The sequence below is a fragment of the Protopterus annectens genome, chromosome 1.part2, assembly GCF_019279795.1.
Source record: "Protopterus annectens isolate FY-2018-M chromosome 1.part2, PAN1.0, whole genome shotgun sequence".
NCBI classification, from domain to species: Eukaryota; Metazoa; Chordata; order Ceratodontiformes; family Protopteridae; genus Protopterus; species Protopterus annectens.
In genome coordinates, this window is record NC_056727.1 from 447,970,867 (window position 1) to 447,989,072 (window position 18,206).

An 18,206-nucleotide genomic window follows, 5' to 3' on the forward strand; every position below is an offset into this window, starting at 1 on the left:
TTGCGTTGATGTTTTCTAAGTGTTGTGTACATGTTCTTACTGGTATACCTTATGCTTCTGTTATGCATGTTCAATGTGGACAACTAATGGTTTCTTTTCATTAGCCATGCTCCGTGCTGCTGTTGTGGGGCAACGAGTGAACATCACTATTTAGTTTGTGTACATTTATACATGTAGCTTGTCATGACTCAAAAGTGTATGTAAGACACTGCTGTGTTGCCTTGGCTAGGACATATGGCCACAACCTCTGTTCCCCATGCCTATTTCTTCTCACCCTTGTACCTTCCTGATCATCCTGTGACAGCTCTGATATGTCAGACATGTAGCGTTCTTGGAGCAGGTCACCCACATCTGTAGCTGGAAACCACCATGACTTGCCATTACGTTGATGGTAAGTATCTGTGATGCCTCTTCTGGTGTGTACTGTAGTGCATCCCCACATCTGAATCTCACTTTCAGCATGCCAAACACACAGTCAGTGGTGTATTGTGTCACAGTGTGTGCTTTGTTGAATGCATCCTCGGCAGGTGTTGTTAAGAATCTGTATGGCATCATCAGCCAAGGCTCCAGTGGATAACTACAGTCACCTGTTTGTGGAAAGGAGAGGACACATATGCTGTCCTCATGCTTAATGTTGACAGGTCTGGATTTTCTTACATCATTGCTGTGGTCTCATACTGCACTGTACACTGCAGTAGTCCCTCAGCTATTTCACCATGTTGGTAAACAACCCTCAAACTGCTTTCTCTCCATACTGTAGCATCATACACACTACCGGGGTGTGATGCCACGACAGTGGTAAGGAGGTCATCTGCACAGCACACCACATGACGACAAGTGAGTGATGGCCACCCCTTTCTATTGGGTCTATATTAGATGATCGAGCTTTCAAAAGTTCGACTGTCATATGGTCGACACCATATGATCGAATTTTTGAAAGTTTGAACGTTTTAACGAAGATCTCTGTACAGTGCGGAATGGGAAGATTTCCCTTTTCTGCATTGTAGTGTGATCGTGGAGTTGGTATATTTAAAGAGTGGGGGGTGTGGGGTGCAGGGAGGCTTGCCCCCCTGCTTAAAATGTTCAGGTAGGTTATTTGCGTAGTTTTTTTTTTTATTAGATTTTTGAACTTTTGAAAGTTCGATCATATGGTGTCGACCATATGACAGTCGAACTTTTGAAAGTTCGATTATCTAATATAGACCTTTTCTATCGATGGGCTCAGCATCAGGTACAGCTGGGGTTTTAATGGGATGCGGGTGTGGTCTATTGCACAGAGGACACCTGGGAAGTCTGCTATGGTACAGCACGATTGAATTGCATTTCTTTGCTCCATGAATGTTGTTGGGAAGTGGACATAATCATCATCATCGGTGCACACTGCCAACAAGAAATGTAACGGGATGCAACTGCCAGCTGTTTAAGACACTGCTACGGTGGCTCCCATATGCCGCTGAAATGTCCCAGAAGCCAGTAACCTAGACTCAGACACACTTTTGTTTCTACTGGTATTAGGTTACCTAGCAGACTACAAACATATATTTGGGGTGCACACATCCTACACAAGTCTGCACCAGCTCTCTATCTAATCTGTATTTATCCATTATTTCTGGGCAGGCAGCTGGCTTAACTGTAGCCTGGCTCGCTACCTTGCTGGGTGCATTTGCACATCGTACTGTAGTATGGCTTGCATTACCCAGACTAATGTGCATTAAACGCCAAATGCATTTATTCTAAGAAAGGTTTGCAAATTACACAGGATTCCTTATGAATCTGTGTAATATGGCCTTTGAGTGCTTTTGGAAAGTTGTTGGAAAAGTACTTTGTCACATCTTCTAAGTTGTGTTAGGCATACCTGCTGTGTTTTGGAATCTGGCAGGCATGCAAGGAGTCCATAATCATCCTATGCTTAACAGATAATTACTTGGTTTTGTTTTTTGTGGAAAGTTGTGGACAGCACAGCATGCTAAAGGAAGATGTCAATGCAACAATGGCAGAGGCAATTCTATAACATACCAACATAAAAATAAAATAAACTACTTGCTCAGGTTCAAACCAGGCACTGTATTCAAATAAAACGTACTGTCCAAAGCCAATAAATAATGGAGTTTCACGTCTGTTCAGACCAGTCCATTCGTAGAATAGCCGCAATGATGCAGGCAGTGCAATGCAGGCAAAAGTACAAACAAGTTTTCAGAAATAAATACTCCAAATTGATAATCCAAGCAATTGTCTCCAAGCTAATGTTAAATTACTGGTTGTCTCTTCAAACCAAGTAAGATATAATAATCGAATAAAGAACTTGAAATCATTCAGTGTACTAAAAGCAGCAAATCTTTAATTGTCGGTGGCGCTTTTAAGCGGCTTTTTCAAATCATTAGAAGCACAACAATACCAAGAGGCACCTTTTATATAATTTAAACATAATTGATTAAAAAAGGCAATTGGATTATCAAGCTACAAGCACACATTCACCCTGGCCTCAATGACAGGATTCCACTAAAACCAGCACTTAAGAACAGGAGAATTCATTTTAGATGAATTTTTATTATATTATTTTATATTCTGATATATTTCTCAAGGTTTTATTAAGTTGTATTTAAAGTCTGTTAGCTAAATAGTCTTTATGCATTTTTGAGGTTTTTATTGAAGCTTTTAAAAAATTGAGTGTTGAACACCTTTTTTAATCAATTATGTTTAAATTATATAAAAGGTGCCTCTTGGTATTGTTGTGTTTCTAATGGTTTGAAAAAGCCGCTTGGCGAAAGCGCTTACCGACAATTAAAGATTTGCTGCTTTTAGTACACTGAATGATTTCAAGTTCTTGATTTGATTATTATATCTTACTTGGTTTGAAGAGACATCCAGTAATTTAACATTAGCTTGGAGGCAATTGCTTGGATTATCAATTTGGAGTATTTATTTCTGAAAACTTGTTTGTACTTTTGCCTGCATTGCACTGCCTGCATCATTGTGGCTGTTCTACGAATGGACTGGTCTGAAGAGACGTGAAACTCCATTATTTATTGGCTTTGGACAGTACATTTTATTTGAATACAGTGCCTGGTTTGAACCTGAGCAAGTAGTTTATTTTATTTTTATGTTGATTTGTTTGGCTTTTCAGGCTCATTTATCGGCTTGTGGTACTGACATTTATTTGGTGTATAATTCTATAACATAAGTAGAATGTAACATAGAATCGCCTCTGCCGTTGATGCACTAACATCTTCATTTAGCATGGTGTACTGTCCACAACTTTCTTTTGGAATCTGGCCCAAAAGTTTGCTCTTCATTTTTTTAACTCCACACTGGTCTCTATAACGCATTCTTTAGCCCATTAAGGACATAAACAGAATATGGGGTCGTATGCAATAGCTTATCCAGAGAAAATCTGAAATGAAGTGCAGGGAAAACATTTATACAGTACTTACACTACAGAAACCATATTAATTTTAGTTTTCATTATTATTTATTTACTACTGAAAAGTTCAAAGTAAGCAAGATTATTTCACTACAATGCAAGTCTCTACCATTCATTTAGATTTGTTTACCAGGAAAGTCTGACTGGGATTGACATCATTTTCAGAGGAAGCCCAGGAAAAAAAGATCCACAGTTACACTTTTTACAATTACAAAATACAGAAGACATTCACTTTAAATACATATATCAAAACATTGTGCCATTTTTCATTATGAATCAGATACGCATGGGTATTAAAATTGTTAAGATCTACTGTCAAAATGTCATACACGTTATGTACCAAAATCAAAAATATACACATTGATATATATATATATATATATATATATATATCTTTAGAAAGATGTTCAGATGTTAGTCATCTAACTATTCGAAAAATGGAGTTTTCACAAATAAAGTTGGGTCGAGCTTGCAGAGGACAATGTAGTTTTTGGATGTTAGTATGTTTGTTTTATAAAGAATATTAATATGCAGTAGTAGAGCATGAGAGAGTTGGATGTTAGTATGTTTGTTTTATAAAGAATATTAGTATGCAGTAGTAGAGCATGAGAGAGTTGGATGTTAGTATGTTTGTTTTATAAAGAATATTAGTATGCAGTAGTAGAGCATGAGAGAGTTGGATGTTAGTATGTTTGTTTTATAAAGAATATTAGTATGCAGTAGTAGAGCATGAGAGAGTTGGATGTTAGTATGTTTGTTTTATAAAGAATATTAGTATGCAGTAGTAGAGCATGAGAGAGTTGGATGTTAGTATGCTTGTTTTATAAAGAATATTAGTATGCAGTAGTAGAGCATGAGAGAGTTGGATGTTAGTATGTTTGTTTTATAAAGAATATTAGTATGCAGTAGTAGAGCATGAGAGAGTTGGATGTTAGTATGTTTGTTTTATAAAGAATATTAGTATGCAGTAGTAGAGCATGAGAGAGAGTTGGATGTTAGTATGTTTGTTTTATAAAGAATATTAGTATGCAGTAGTAGAGCATGAGAGAGTTGGATGTTAGTATGTTTGTTTTATAAAGAATATTAGTATGCAGTAGTAGAGCATGAGAGAGAGTTGGATGTTAGTATGTTTGTTTTATAAAGAATATTAGTATGCAGTAGTAGAGCATGAGAGAGTTGGATGTTAGTATGTTTGTTTTATAAAGAATATTAGTATGCAGTAGTAGAGCATGAGAGAGTTGGATGTTAGTATGTTTGTTTTATAAAGAATATTAGTATGCAGTAGTAGAGCATGAGAGAGTTGGATGTTAGTATGTTTGTTTTATAAAGAATATTAGTATGCAGTAGTAGAGCATGAGAGAGTTGGATGTTAGTATGTTTGTTTTATAAAGAATATTAGTATGCAGTAGTAGAGCATGAGAGAGTTGGATGTTAGTATGTTTGTTTTATAAAGAATATTAGTATGCAGTAGTAGAGCATGAGAGCGAGAGTTAAGAGGGAGATATTAGGCGAGATTGGGATAAAGGAAAGGATGGACACTTATGGGTAGAAGGAAGTTAGCTATACAGGAGAGGGAAAGTGTATTTTTGAGAAGTATTTATATACTGTCCTGGAGCTGTTCAGGAGCACAGACAGTTGTCTAATCTTTTTTTCAGTGATGGTTGAAATAAATTTAGGTTTTCCCCATTTGTCATAGTTCTAAGGGGATGACATTCCAGATTTTTAACATAAAAGAATAAAGCAACCAGCAGAACCAATTGATTTTTTGACAGATAGTAGTGTTTTGTTGCTGGATCCGAGGGTTGTGGTTGTACTATAAAGTTGCATTGTACGATTAACATTTTTCAGGGCAGTATATTACATTGTGGGCTATAGTGAGTTGTGAGTAGTTAAGGTACTATGGAAGTTAAAGCCAGATAAGAGCTTGCAGGGGTATGCAGTAGTGAGTCTTTTGGGGGGTGGGGGTGGGGGGGGGTTAGTCAAGATAGATGATACATAAGAGGAATGGGAGTAGGTATATTTTTGCTGTCAATTTTCTGGAGTGATCAGTACGAAAATTGTTCATCCTATAGAAAAGAAGCCTAGTTTCTAATTTATGTTTCTGATGACCTGGAGGGAGGTGATCATATCAGAGATGATAATCAATTAATATTCCAATGAGTTTAGTTTGAGAAACACATTCTATTTTTGTGTTATTAGATGATAGAATGTTCTTGTTCTAGGTAGTGTTAGTAAATAACATTAGTTTTGTTTTGGGGGGTTATGAGTAGGTATGAGTTATCAAGCTAGAATTTAGTGGCTGAGAAGGCTTGTTGTGTGATGTGTTACAAAGAGGATAGCGTCTCAGCAGAACAGACAAGTGTAGAGTCATCTGCATACTAAACAACATCCCAGATCCTAGACATTCTTCAAACTGGAAAAGTAACTCAACCCAAACCAGACTCTGGTGTACATAAACTGGTTATTTTACATCTAGCATTTTTATAACAAACATCATAATCTTTACTAGTCTAGATAAAATAACTCCAGTACATAGTTTCCTTATTTAAATTTGTTAACTAAGGAGCAGTACTCATCCATGAAGATCAGCTTTAGGTTCAACCTAGACCACTGACCAAAAAAAAATAAATAAATAAATAAATAAAAATAAAAGCAGTAGTACAACATAAGATACAGACAACAAACATGGCTAACGAAAATCATCTAGCTTCGTGAACAGAGTGATTTGGCTCTGCAGATTAATTTCTTTTAACCACGAAAGCCCAAAACATTTAAAAAAACTTTCAAAACTAAAGGTTAGAAATGTTGGGTTTCATTAACATCCCATTCACCACACTTATAATCAGGCATATTAATGCATTCCATATTCATATTGTGTTGGAAAACATTTCTAATCTTTAAATAAGGAAGGCTAATCATGTTTAGTTAACAGAAATTCAGAAATACAGTGATTATCGTGGTTCTTTCCAAAATCCTGGAAAAAAGAATTCACCTCTAGCTCTTATCCTAAATTAAAGACAATATGGATAACCTATCACAATACAGATTTTATTCACACAATTGCAATGACATATCTTTGCCACAGACTACAGATACATTCACTTGATACTTAACACAAAAATATATGGCAGCTTTATTTTTATAGCAATTTTATTTCTCAGTCTTATAACAGCATATCACATGACCAATCACCTGCTCCTTTTAGCAAAGCTTTCAGGCCTGAAATTTCTACCAATAGATCACCCAATTTGAAAACTGTTTGAAAAATAGATCACAAGCACAGGTTTTAGGGTGCAGCAGGACACAATTCCTGGCTATTAGCAGCACAAGTGCTACAGCAGTCAGCTGGGACAAAATGAAGGTGAGCAGCAGATGCAGACTTGTCCTATCATGGGGAGGGACTTGGTTCTTTCCTGCCACTGGAGTATCCCCTGGGAGGAGGCCCAGAAATGTACTCTATAGACATAGGGACCAGGGGATCAAGCCCCACCAAAATATGCTATGCACTCCAGCTGAGCTACAAGTGCATGTGAAGTGCTACGTCTCATGCTTGGTATAGCAGAGCACTATACAGGGAGACATGGCTTCACTATGTCTCAGATATGATTATCAGATGCTAGTGCTTCTCATATACCAAAAATCTTAACTAATAAGTCAAACATCTTATTTCATACTAGTTAAAAGCCTAAGAACATGGAATCATCACTGTGATTTCCCCTAGTAAACTTGGGAACAAAATGGAACAAAATACCTAAGAAAGACCTTAATGCTCATCCTCCATGCAGCTGAAGTGGCATATAAAACAAACACCCTAAATTAATGTGATTTACATAACCTTGCAAAAGAGAAATCAAAATCTTAAAAAAAAAAAAAAATTACAAAATCTTTACAAAAAGAGAAAAATCACTATAACCAAACCTCCTAATACTGCAGGTGGCTTTCTCTAATCAAATGATGTACCTTAATTATGGAACCACATTCTACTAGCACTGAAACCCATTTAGAATGCAAACTCATTTAAAACACAATGAAAAATTGTTTTGTAACAGTGCTCACCCTACCTCTGTACTTCCGTTATAAACCTTATGACAACTCCATATACATATAAACATCTATATTCTACATACATACATACATATACACACACATTATATAAATAAAATTATATCATAACCTGTTTTACATCCCACCTCTCAACTACAATATTATATTTTCTGCCCTATGTACTTCCTTCTCTCATCCCCATTTCTTTGAATTTCTAAGCACTAATCACATGACCTATTATCCATTTGACAAACTCACTAATACATATTTTCAAATGCTCGGTGTTCAACATCTGCCAATGAACTTTCATACTTTAATAGTTCTTTCTTCATATAAATATAATCTAATTAAAATATGTAATTGTTAATTTATATTATTTAATGTCTATTCATGTACATTACTGAACATCTGTAATATGTTGGAGCTTTTCTCCACTGAACAGGTTTTGACTAAATCCAGTTGGACAAACCATGTAAACAAAAGCAAAATAAATACCTAAATATGCTTTCTTTCTAAGCTCATTTTACATTGAATTGTACGAGGGAAGTCTTCTAAAAATATTGTTACTTGGAGGAAAATACTGAAAAGAATAACTACCCTATATTTACTAAGCTTTTAATGGCCTCTAGTTTTACCATATAATTGCCTCATTCATTAAGACCTTCTGGTTTTGCCTTTAATCTACAAATTTCCTTATGCTCATTGTACCATTCCATAGACTCCTGCATCTTATCCAACCTTCATTTAGCCTGTCCTGCTATGCCATGCCTTCTAGCCCACTTATATCATGCTTTTATTTTATAACCTTCTTATGCACTTTACCACCACTCATTACCCTTTCACTATATTGATGAAAAGTTGAGATTTTTCTTCACAGCTCCAGGATATGGGATTCAGTCCTTAACTTTGCCCAGTATTTGTACAGAGTGTATTTTATTTATTTATTTTGTTTTTATTGACTGGGCCAGTCAGACTAAGCTAATGACCTCTTTTCCTGGGAAATGTGAAGTGGCATTTATACTACTAGAGTACATTTGACCAGGACATTGGGAAACTTCCCCTACTCTTTCGATAGGTACTGTGGGATCTTTTACACTCAACTGAGCTACCACCAACTCAAGCAGATGTAACCCTGATTTAACGTCTCATCTGAAAGGTGACACTGGAGAGCAAAACCCCCAGTATTTCACTGCTCTGTCAGCAATCCAGCCACCTGAAGTGGGAATAAACAAATCCAGAGCCTACTGGTCTTCTAGCACCAAAGGCGAGTGTTCGACCTGTTGTGCCACTGACACTGTTAACTTTGCATGTTTTTCTCCATGTCTGCATGGATTTACTCTGGATACCCAGTTTTAGCACACTTAACATGTCAATTGGACTATTTTGAACTGTCCACATACATTGCACTATATATACAACAGTGTTCTTGTGTCACAGCCTATGGCTGAAAATGATCACTGAAGGAGCACTTGCATTTCACCTATCCCAATAACAAGTAAATACAATTAAAATCAATGTACCTCTTTCTTCTTAGTCCTTTCTTACGTTACAGTTTTGTACCAAACTATAGTGAACCATTTGCATAGATTTCTTTTACTTCTGTTATCCTTTTTTAAAGCACCTTTATTGAATTATCACTTGTGACATTGATTAGGCACATTTACATTTATATAAAAAGTAATCAAATTGTATTAAGTTAAAATGAAACATTGTTTCAAATATATTGCTATATATCATATTACCTGAGCAACATTACATAAATGATTTAATTCCTGCCCCCTTTTTTAAACAAGAAACATCTTTATTAAACCATCACTTAAGACATAAGCAAGCATACATTTATATAAAACAGTGTAAGAAACTTCTCCATGTGGAAGATAGATTTTCAGTTCACATATCTCTAGTTAATCACTGTATATTAATCAGATCAGACAACAGTAGTAGAAGTAGCGAACTTAAACTTGTCTTAAGTAAAAAAAAATAAATGCTGTGTCTTTATCTTTTCCCGGATAGGGGTCTCCACAGTGGAACTCTGGTTCGCTAATGATTGGTAGTTGATTTTTACGTGCCGAGTTACCAGCCCTGACACACAACCTTCAACGAAGGTACACCCATTCATGCATGTCTCCACGCAGAAGACGCTCTAGCTGAGAATCAAACCGGACAGCGTCTTACTGTGAGGCGACAATGCTACCGCAGCACCACCACCGCAGTATATAATTATACAGAATTACCAAGTATTTATTTATTGACATTTGTTAACCGGGTTAGTCCAGCTGGGCCAAAAGCCCATTTTCAGTGGAGACCTGAGGAGAAAAGCTCCAGTTACAGACAGCTTAAGTATATATATATATATAAATAAAACAGTTTAGTTTACAATTAAAAATGATTATTAGTAAACTTCAAAGAAAAACTGAACAATTTTTTTTTTTTAATAGTATTCGAAAGTAATTGCCTGATCTGATTAATATGTTCCACACAGAGAAGTTTCTTACTCGGTTTTGTTTTTGGACCCACTATACTTGTTTAGTAGGTTATTTTAAAACTTCAGGTATAACACGGAGATTATTTGTTTTTTTTATATAAATGAAAACAAACCACACTGACATGATCCTAGTTGTAAGCATTTTACATCACAAACCATACTGACACACTCCCAGTTGCAAACATTATACATCACTTATAATCTCCCCAATCGTTTTCAGCCAAACATTACATAGCTCATTTAAGTCCCAGCTTCTTTTAAACTTCATTCCTCCCCTGTAAGTACTGCTCCCATTATTCCCATTTTTTTCCTATGTAGTTTGCTCCTACCTTTTTCTAAAGATCTCAATTCCAGTGGTTTTCTCTCTGTTACTATATTCACTACATCCAATATAGTTGTTTTAGATTTTGATTCGCATTTTCTAGTAAATGCTTTTTTGGCAGCCACCATAATTAAAGACAGCAAGCCCTTAGAATCGGAATTGCCTAGACATAGTATTTCGCAACTCAGAAAAATCATCTCAGTCTTCACTCCAATCTGCCCACCCAGCATCTCTGACAGTGCATCCTACGGGGAATCCTTAAAGTCCACTAACTTTCTGCACTCTCAGAACATATGTTCATAGGTTGGTACTAAGCTATCGGCCCTAGGGCCTATATAAGCCTAGCCATAACAATTCCCTGGCTATTTCTTCCCACAGTATTTACTTCTCTGGACCCCTGTCTAGCAGGGCGACTGACATGATCCCCAGGGTGAATTTCCTATCTCCCATCCAGTCATCAAGGTTCCTTTTGAAGAGGGCCAAAGAGGTGCTCTGCTTGACATGTATGGGCAGTTTATTCCAGAGTCTGGGGAGTCTCTGGGTCAGGAACCTATCCCTCCAGCATGTTTTGTTCATTGTGATGACAAGATTTACATCCCTGGAGAGTGTGGCTCTGAAGGATTGGGATTTCTTTAAGTGTAGCATTTCCAACAGCTCTGGGTTTGACATGGCCTTGTATGTTAAGCAGAGATTGTCTCTGAGTAGACTATATGTGACAGAGTATAGGTGGAGTTTTTGTAAATGGTCAGCATAGGGCATCTGCACTTTAGGCCTGTGATTCTTTTAGTGAGGTATTTCTGCAGCCTTTCCAGTTGTTGCAGATGTCTTGAGATGTACATACCAAATGGGGCGTTGTATTCTATAATGGGTCTAATGAGAGATGAGTACAGTGGGACAATGACATCCTTTTTTCTGGATGAAAAGCCCTTAGTGATGAGGTGTGCCACATGGAAGGATTCCTGACTATTGTGGCGATATGGTTATCGAAGGTGAGACTACTGTCCACCTGTGACCCTAAGTCTCTTATCACACTTACGGTGTTTAGTGTACTGCCACCTATGTGGTAATTCATGGGTACATGTTTTTTCCTCAAAGGAGATAACTATACATTTCTTGGCATTGAGCTTGAGCCCATGGCTCTGGCACCAAGCACCTGTTTCTGTAAGGCCCTTTTGGAGAATATCAGCATCATTTGGGGATTCAATAATGGCTCCCAGTTTGCAGTCATCTGCGAACTTTGTTAGTCAGAGTCCCTTAGTGTTGTACTTCAGAGAAGTAGATGCCAAACAAGAACGGTCCCAGGACTGAACCCTGAGGTACTCCAGTTCCCAATTACCTCTTTTTTCCCTGTCACACCTCCAACATTTGCTGTCTACCTGAGGAAAAATTCTCTGGAGTCTACAAGGGGTATTAAAATATCTATGTAAACATTACCAAGCAAACATCCTAAATCTTCTAGATGTTGCATATTTGGGAGACATACATATATTCTCCCATTGTTTCTTTGTGAATTGCTTATCCAGTCTCTCTTCCCAATCCTTTCTAACCCCCTCTGATTGATTCTTATAGTTATCATGCAATATTTTGTATGCTCTACTAATTATTCCTTTTTTAATGGCAGCTTCTGTTCTAAATTCTACTAAAAATTCTACCAGTGCTGATCTTTTGTTTAGGACACTCCTATTTCTTTCCCTTTGTCAACACTCTGATATCGGTCCTGGATAGGGCAGGCAGTCTCTAACCTGCAGTCCAAATAAGTTCTTGGCATCTTCCCATTCTATCATCTTTCCCTCTCTAGTGATTTGCTCCTAATATCTAGGTTCTTTTGCCATTTTTCTCCAATAAATTCCAGCCCCCTCTTACCTATTGTCTATATTCCTAATTGCAGTCATCTCTATTGGCAGAATCTCTTTTCTCCATTCCAGTGTTGGCTTAGTTTTTAGAATACTTTCTGCTGCTTTATGAAAATAATATTCTGTAGGCGTATTGTTATTCTCCTTAAAGGTATGCATCCAAAATCCCAGGCACTCTTTGTTTCTCGAGCCTCCCTGCTTCAACATCATCCCTTTCCACTTTGAATTACAGTTTTCTGCTTGTGCTATGTATAGAAGCCTTAACTGTGTAGCTCTGAAATATCCCTTCTAATTGGATAATCCCAATCAGCCCTGAAAAATCAGCTTATCCCACTTGACTCTTGCAGTTTTCCCCTCCCAGATAAAGTCCTTCAGCTTCTGTTATTCTTAATCCTTTTTGAATTTCCCCATATAACTCTCATAACTCCCTCCTAAACCATGCATACTTTCATTACTAATATCGGACAACTTCACTTCTCAGTTCCTCTCTCTCTCCAGTCACCTCTTGTACAGTTTTTATAACTATAGCCCTATCCAACTCTGTGTATGTAACATTTATAAACTTAAAAGTACATTAACTCTGCTTCTAGAACCTCATTTTCTATGCAGTTATAAACAAAGTAGCTGGGGGGAAGCACAACGGTTCATGCTGCTGCCCCACAGGATTTGGTTCTCCTGTTTGGTTACTAGCCAAGATCCTTTCTGTGTAGAGTCTGCATGTCCTTTCTGTACCTACACTTAGTTGGGGGCTGTAGTTTCTCTCCACAATCCAAAGACATGCCATAGGTAAACAGCTTATATTCTAAAACTGCCCTAATCTTGATATTTGGTCTGGCACTCCTTTTGAGTGCCAAGTTTGTATTCTCTTTGGACTATTCCAGTCAATAAACATACAAATAAGAACATATGTGGTAAATTATACAGAATTCCCCACAAACACATAATACAAAAAGCCAGACTTACTTTAAGAGTACAAAGAATTATCATACATTGTAATGTCTACATATGGCCATCCTGTTGCAGAAGGAAGTTAAGCCTTCCTGCACTCCCACTTTAGATGGAAGTAGCAGCCCACAAAAACTGACAGGCCAAAAAAGAGCCATAAAAATGACAAAGTGGACCACTGAGGATGAGGAAAAAAGCCCAGAAATTTCCAGATAGAAGAAATTCAGAAAGATTAAGTTAGAGGAAAAAAAAATACTTGCCCAAGAAAAATGGTCAAAGGCTACAAATGGAAATTTGTACCGATGTTCTCACTTTTATGAGAAACATTATACAGATGAAGGAACTTTGGACTGCCTGGAAAAAGAAGTGAGAGGAAATGTGAAAATATAAAGAATAAAACACAGACATTTTTTGAAAGGTATAACAAAGAAACATGGAAATGAAAAAGAGATCTGGTAAGTGCAATATCCATGCAAAGGAGAAAGCCAAAACTAATCAATACAAAAAAGCAGCTCCAAAGATGTTTAAAGAGAAATACAAGCAGGCATCCAGTTATGCAAAACTTCATAATTCAAAAATAAGAAAACAAGGGGGATGTAGAAGAGATAATTAATAAGGTAGCAGTTAAACAAATACTGTAGAAAATGAAGATGTAGATCATCTGTGAAATGAAGGGTTTAGTGTGGAGAATTCAAAGCAGACAGTGTTGAAGCATGATGGAACTGTGTATCCCTAGATCAAGGAGAAACAGCTGGAGAAAGGCATCTGAAGAAGATTTGCAACATGATGATGCTCTGGAGCCTTCTGTAGGAGCCCAGTACAAAAGTCCAGTTGAAGTTGTGCAGCAAGGGAAGGGCAGGTAATAGTGGCAACTCTGACACAGGTAATATTGCAGAGTGATGGCCTAAGGGTTCCCATATGAAGGAGCAGCAGATGAAACAGTGCAACTGAACAGGATATGTCACAGGAAGATTTTCTAGAACTTTCTGTAGATTACTCACAGTAAAGAGAGAGCAAAGAAGACATTCTCAATCCAGAAGAAAAATGATTTAAGGGAAGACTGGCTTGATATAATAGAGATAAACAGACATATTAAGATAGACGAAAGAAATATATTACAGAAAGTATACAAGACTAAAATGTGAGAAGACTGGTAAAACAGATGAACACAGTAATCAGTACTATTAACAGAAATTCATGTAATATAACAGAAATATATAGTTTATATTACTGCGCAGCTAAACGAATAACAGATAAAAATATTAGCACAAAAACAGAGTAACAATGGAAAGGAAGGGAAGGACACAAGAAAATGCCACAATGGAAGCATTGAATAGTGGAAACTATAAAGCAATTAAGGCAAGAAGTATCACTGTTAAAACAGATCATCACAAATACTTACAAAGGTAGATATGATAAAAACAATACACACTATCAAAACAGATTAAGATTTATCATATACTATTGCCAATGATGAAAAATAACAATGCATATAGAAAAATGTAGAAATTATGCAGATTATATAAATATAAAGGAGAAGCACAAAATAAGCAATTTATGGATGACCCAAAAAGATTTATAGAGAACTGGGAAGCAAAGCAAAAGGAATAGAACCATCACCAAAAATAATAAAAAAAAAACGGCACAATTTGGAGAAGTAATTATAAAGAGGCTGCTGAACATAGTAAATATGCTGAATGGATAGAAGATTTAGAAGAAACACTAAGGAGCTCTAATGGAGAGGATATGAAATAGGGTGAAGCAACAGCCAGAGAAATTGAGACAAAATTAAAAAAAGCTCTTAACTGGACCCCATGCCAGACACAGTAAATTCTGGCTAAAAGAATTAACATCTTTACACAAATATTTACTCGGAGTAAGAATTATTTAATATTCACTTCCCAAACAAATACAACCTAGTTAACAAACAAGAAAAATGATACTCCTCCTCAAGAGTGAACCTGTAAGCCATCCTAATAGCTACAGGCCAGCAAATTGGCTTCCAACAACATACAAACTATATACTGGAATTGATGCTGGCAGAGTTTATAGTTATTTAGAAAAAACACAGTTATAGCAATAAAAAAATGGGCAAAAAAAGAAAAACTCATATGAAACAAAGAATGGTTTGTTGCTAAATAAAGCTATAACAAAGAACTGTAAGAAAGGGAAGACTAAGTATGGCATGGATAGATTATAACAAACCATTTGACAGCATTCCACATTCCTGAATAAAGAAATGCTTACAGATGTAAAAGATACATCCTACATTGGCGAATTACATTAATGACCATGAAACAGTGCGAAGCCACTTTGCAGTTAAGCCAAGACAAAAGGCAAATCATTATCCCATGGATAAAAATTCAAAGGGAGATATCCTAGGATAATTCTTTGTCTTTACTGCCGTTTTGTCTTGCCCTTAACCTGTTAAGGTATTTACTTAACAACTTAGGCTATGGTTACAATTTGGCTCATAGAAAACAACCTTGTTTAAAGATTTTTTCATCTACTATGTGTAACAGGGACATTTAAAACATGAAAGCTGCAGCAGCAAGAACATATCAAACTGGGACATGAATGCGGTATAAGAACTTAAGTAGGAGGAAGCATGTAAATATTTGGGTGTAGTTGAAGGCTCAACAATAAAAACATGAAAAACGCAAGTAAGTGCAGAAAGGAACACTTCGGAAGATTAAAACTGATACTGAAAACTGCATTGATATCTAGGAATAAATTCCAAGTTATTTATTAATTTCCTTTTCCCGTTCTAACTTACGGCTTTAGGGTGAATGACTGACCCCAAAAATCACTGGCTCAATTAGACATAAAAACAAGAAAAATGCTTCATGCTTATCAAATGATATGTAATCAGTGTATACCAAGATTATATATTATTCGTCCTGAAGGAGATATGGTCCTCCTCAAAATTGATAACATGTGTAAATCTACAGTTGGGGGGGGGGTGCATAAATATTTGCTGACATCATCAGATACAAACATAGTTAAAATGTTAAAACATGAGGAGAAGTCTAAGATGACATATTTGCTTACTGTAGCAAAATCATTGCTGTGTCAAGCAGAAATGGAAATCAAACTAGTAGACAAAAATCAGACAGCAACTAAATATGCTAAACAAACAAACAAAAAAAAAAAAAAAAAAAAAGAAAAAAAAAGAAGAATACAGGGAGAAAGGCCAGATGAAAAGAAAAGAAATGCAGAAAATCCATAAATCTAGTGGCAAGCCCAGAGAACTCCTGGAGTAATCTCATGTTAACCAAAATTTGATGCAGAATTGGTTGTGGAGAGGTGAACTGAAACCAAAGGATGAGAAGTCATTAATGGAGATCCGGGACAGGGGATTATGTGCATGTTGGTTTACAAAAACAAAATCCATTTAAAATGTGGGAGAAACAGACAAATGCAGGTTCTGTTAAAAAAATGGAAACAGTCGCACATCTTGTTGCCCAAGTGTGATACACTCATGGCAGAGGGCCAAGACTGTTGCACTGGGGATTATGCAAACACTACAGTATAGAAACAGCTAAGAAGCATTGGAAACATTAATCACAAAGCATTATAGAGCATAAATAAGTGTATATCATATGGGATCACCCATTACAAACAGCTAAAAAAATAGATCTAAGAAAACTAGATACCCATGAAAGAAAAAAAAAGTAGCATTGATTATTGAAATTGTTATACTCTGTGATTATAGCGTTTGACCTAGAGAGAGACACACAAAGTCATAACATATCAAGATTTGCAGGCATAAATGAGAGCATTGTGGAAGAAAGATACCCAAACAGTTCCAATAGTAGTAGGGACAATGGATGCAATAAGAAAAGAATTTACAACCATTTTTAGATGTGTTACCAACATGCAACCCTTACTGAATTACAGGAGGAGGCAATTCTGGACACACTGCAGGTGCTGATGAGAACAGTGCACTCAAGCTAACCTCAAAGTCTGAGACAATACTAATTTCATGAACTCAAATCCTACCCTGACTTAGGAATGGAATCCATTCCCTTCATGGTATTAGAAGCCCAAATGACTTGGAGAAATTAAAACCTAAGAGGATACGGAGATGAAGGTAAGGTTGCACTAGTTGGAAGGAAGAAAGAAAGAAAAAGAAATAAAGAATCATTATGCAAGGAGAAAATTGGTGAAACACTGCATATGTGTTCTTACCAGCACATGAAAAATTTCTCTGTGGTCATACATCTTAAACTTTAAGAATGGCATTGTATATTTTGATTGCCAATTTCAGGTCAGAGGAAAGATAAAAGTGTGTGCTTAACTTGGGTTTTATGAAATTTTACATAATGAGGGTGGCACAGTGACACAGCTGATAGTGTTGTAACCTCACAACAAGAAATGCCCTGGTTTGATTCTCAACTGAGGTGCCTTCTTTTTAGAATCTGGATGTTTTCCCTGTGCTTGTATTTCCTCTGTGTGCTCTGGTTTCCTTCCACATTCCAAAGACATTGATTAGGTGGATTGGCCACTCTAAACTGGCCATAACTATAAGTGTGCGATATGAAAGAACTCTCTAGCTCAAGATGATTGTCATTATTAAAGTGACATCAAATCAAGGACAATCAGGGTCACTTTTAAAATATTAATGGTATTAACTTGAGACATTGACATAATCAGAACATTTGAATCAATATACATTTTCTGAAATAAAAAAGTCTATAACTTTTAATAATTGCCATTATTCATTAAGTGTAATTCACCAACTTTCCTCCAAAAATTAGTAGTTTTAGGAAGGATTAAGAGGGACAGAGCTAAAATTTGAGTCAAAATCAGGGAGAGTTGAGAGGTATCTGCAGGTCCATTTAAAAGGTAGATAGTTACTGAAGCAGCAGTCATTTCATGGTGGAGTATTAACTTATAATATCATAACATACTATTGTAGCATAAATGTCATTAACTTAAGAACATGTTAAGACTGCAATAAACTATGAATACAGTTTTGTGTAACAGTCATCAAAAATCAGTAACATACCAATATGAAGGTTGATAGCAATGCTGCCCTGTTAAACAAGAAATCAGCAAATAAATAAACTAAGTATTTTCTATGAACCCCTAACGTAAAACACATACGATCAATAAAGCAAATGGTGAAAATAT

General features: G+C 36.3%; 1 protein-coding gene across 1 annotated transcript in view; it reads right to left on the reverse strand.

The window, feature by feature from the left end:
* The window catches only part of DZANK1 (double zinc ribbon and ankyrin repeat domains 1), a 1,792,612-nt gene that overhangs the window by 1,773,924 nt on the left and 482 nt on the right, over positions 1–18,206 (reverse strand). The window lies entirely within an intron of this gene.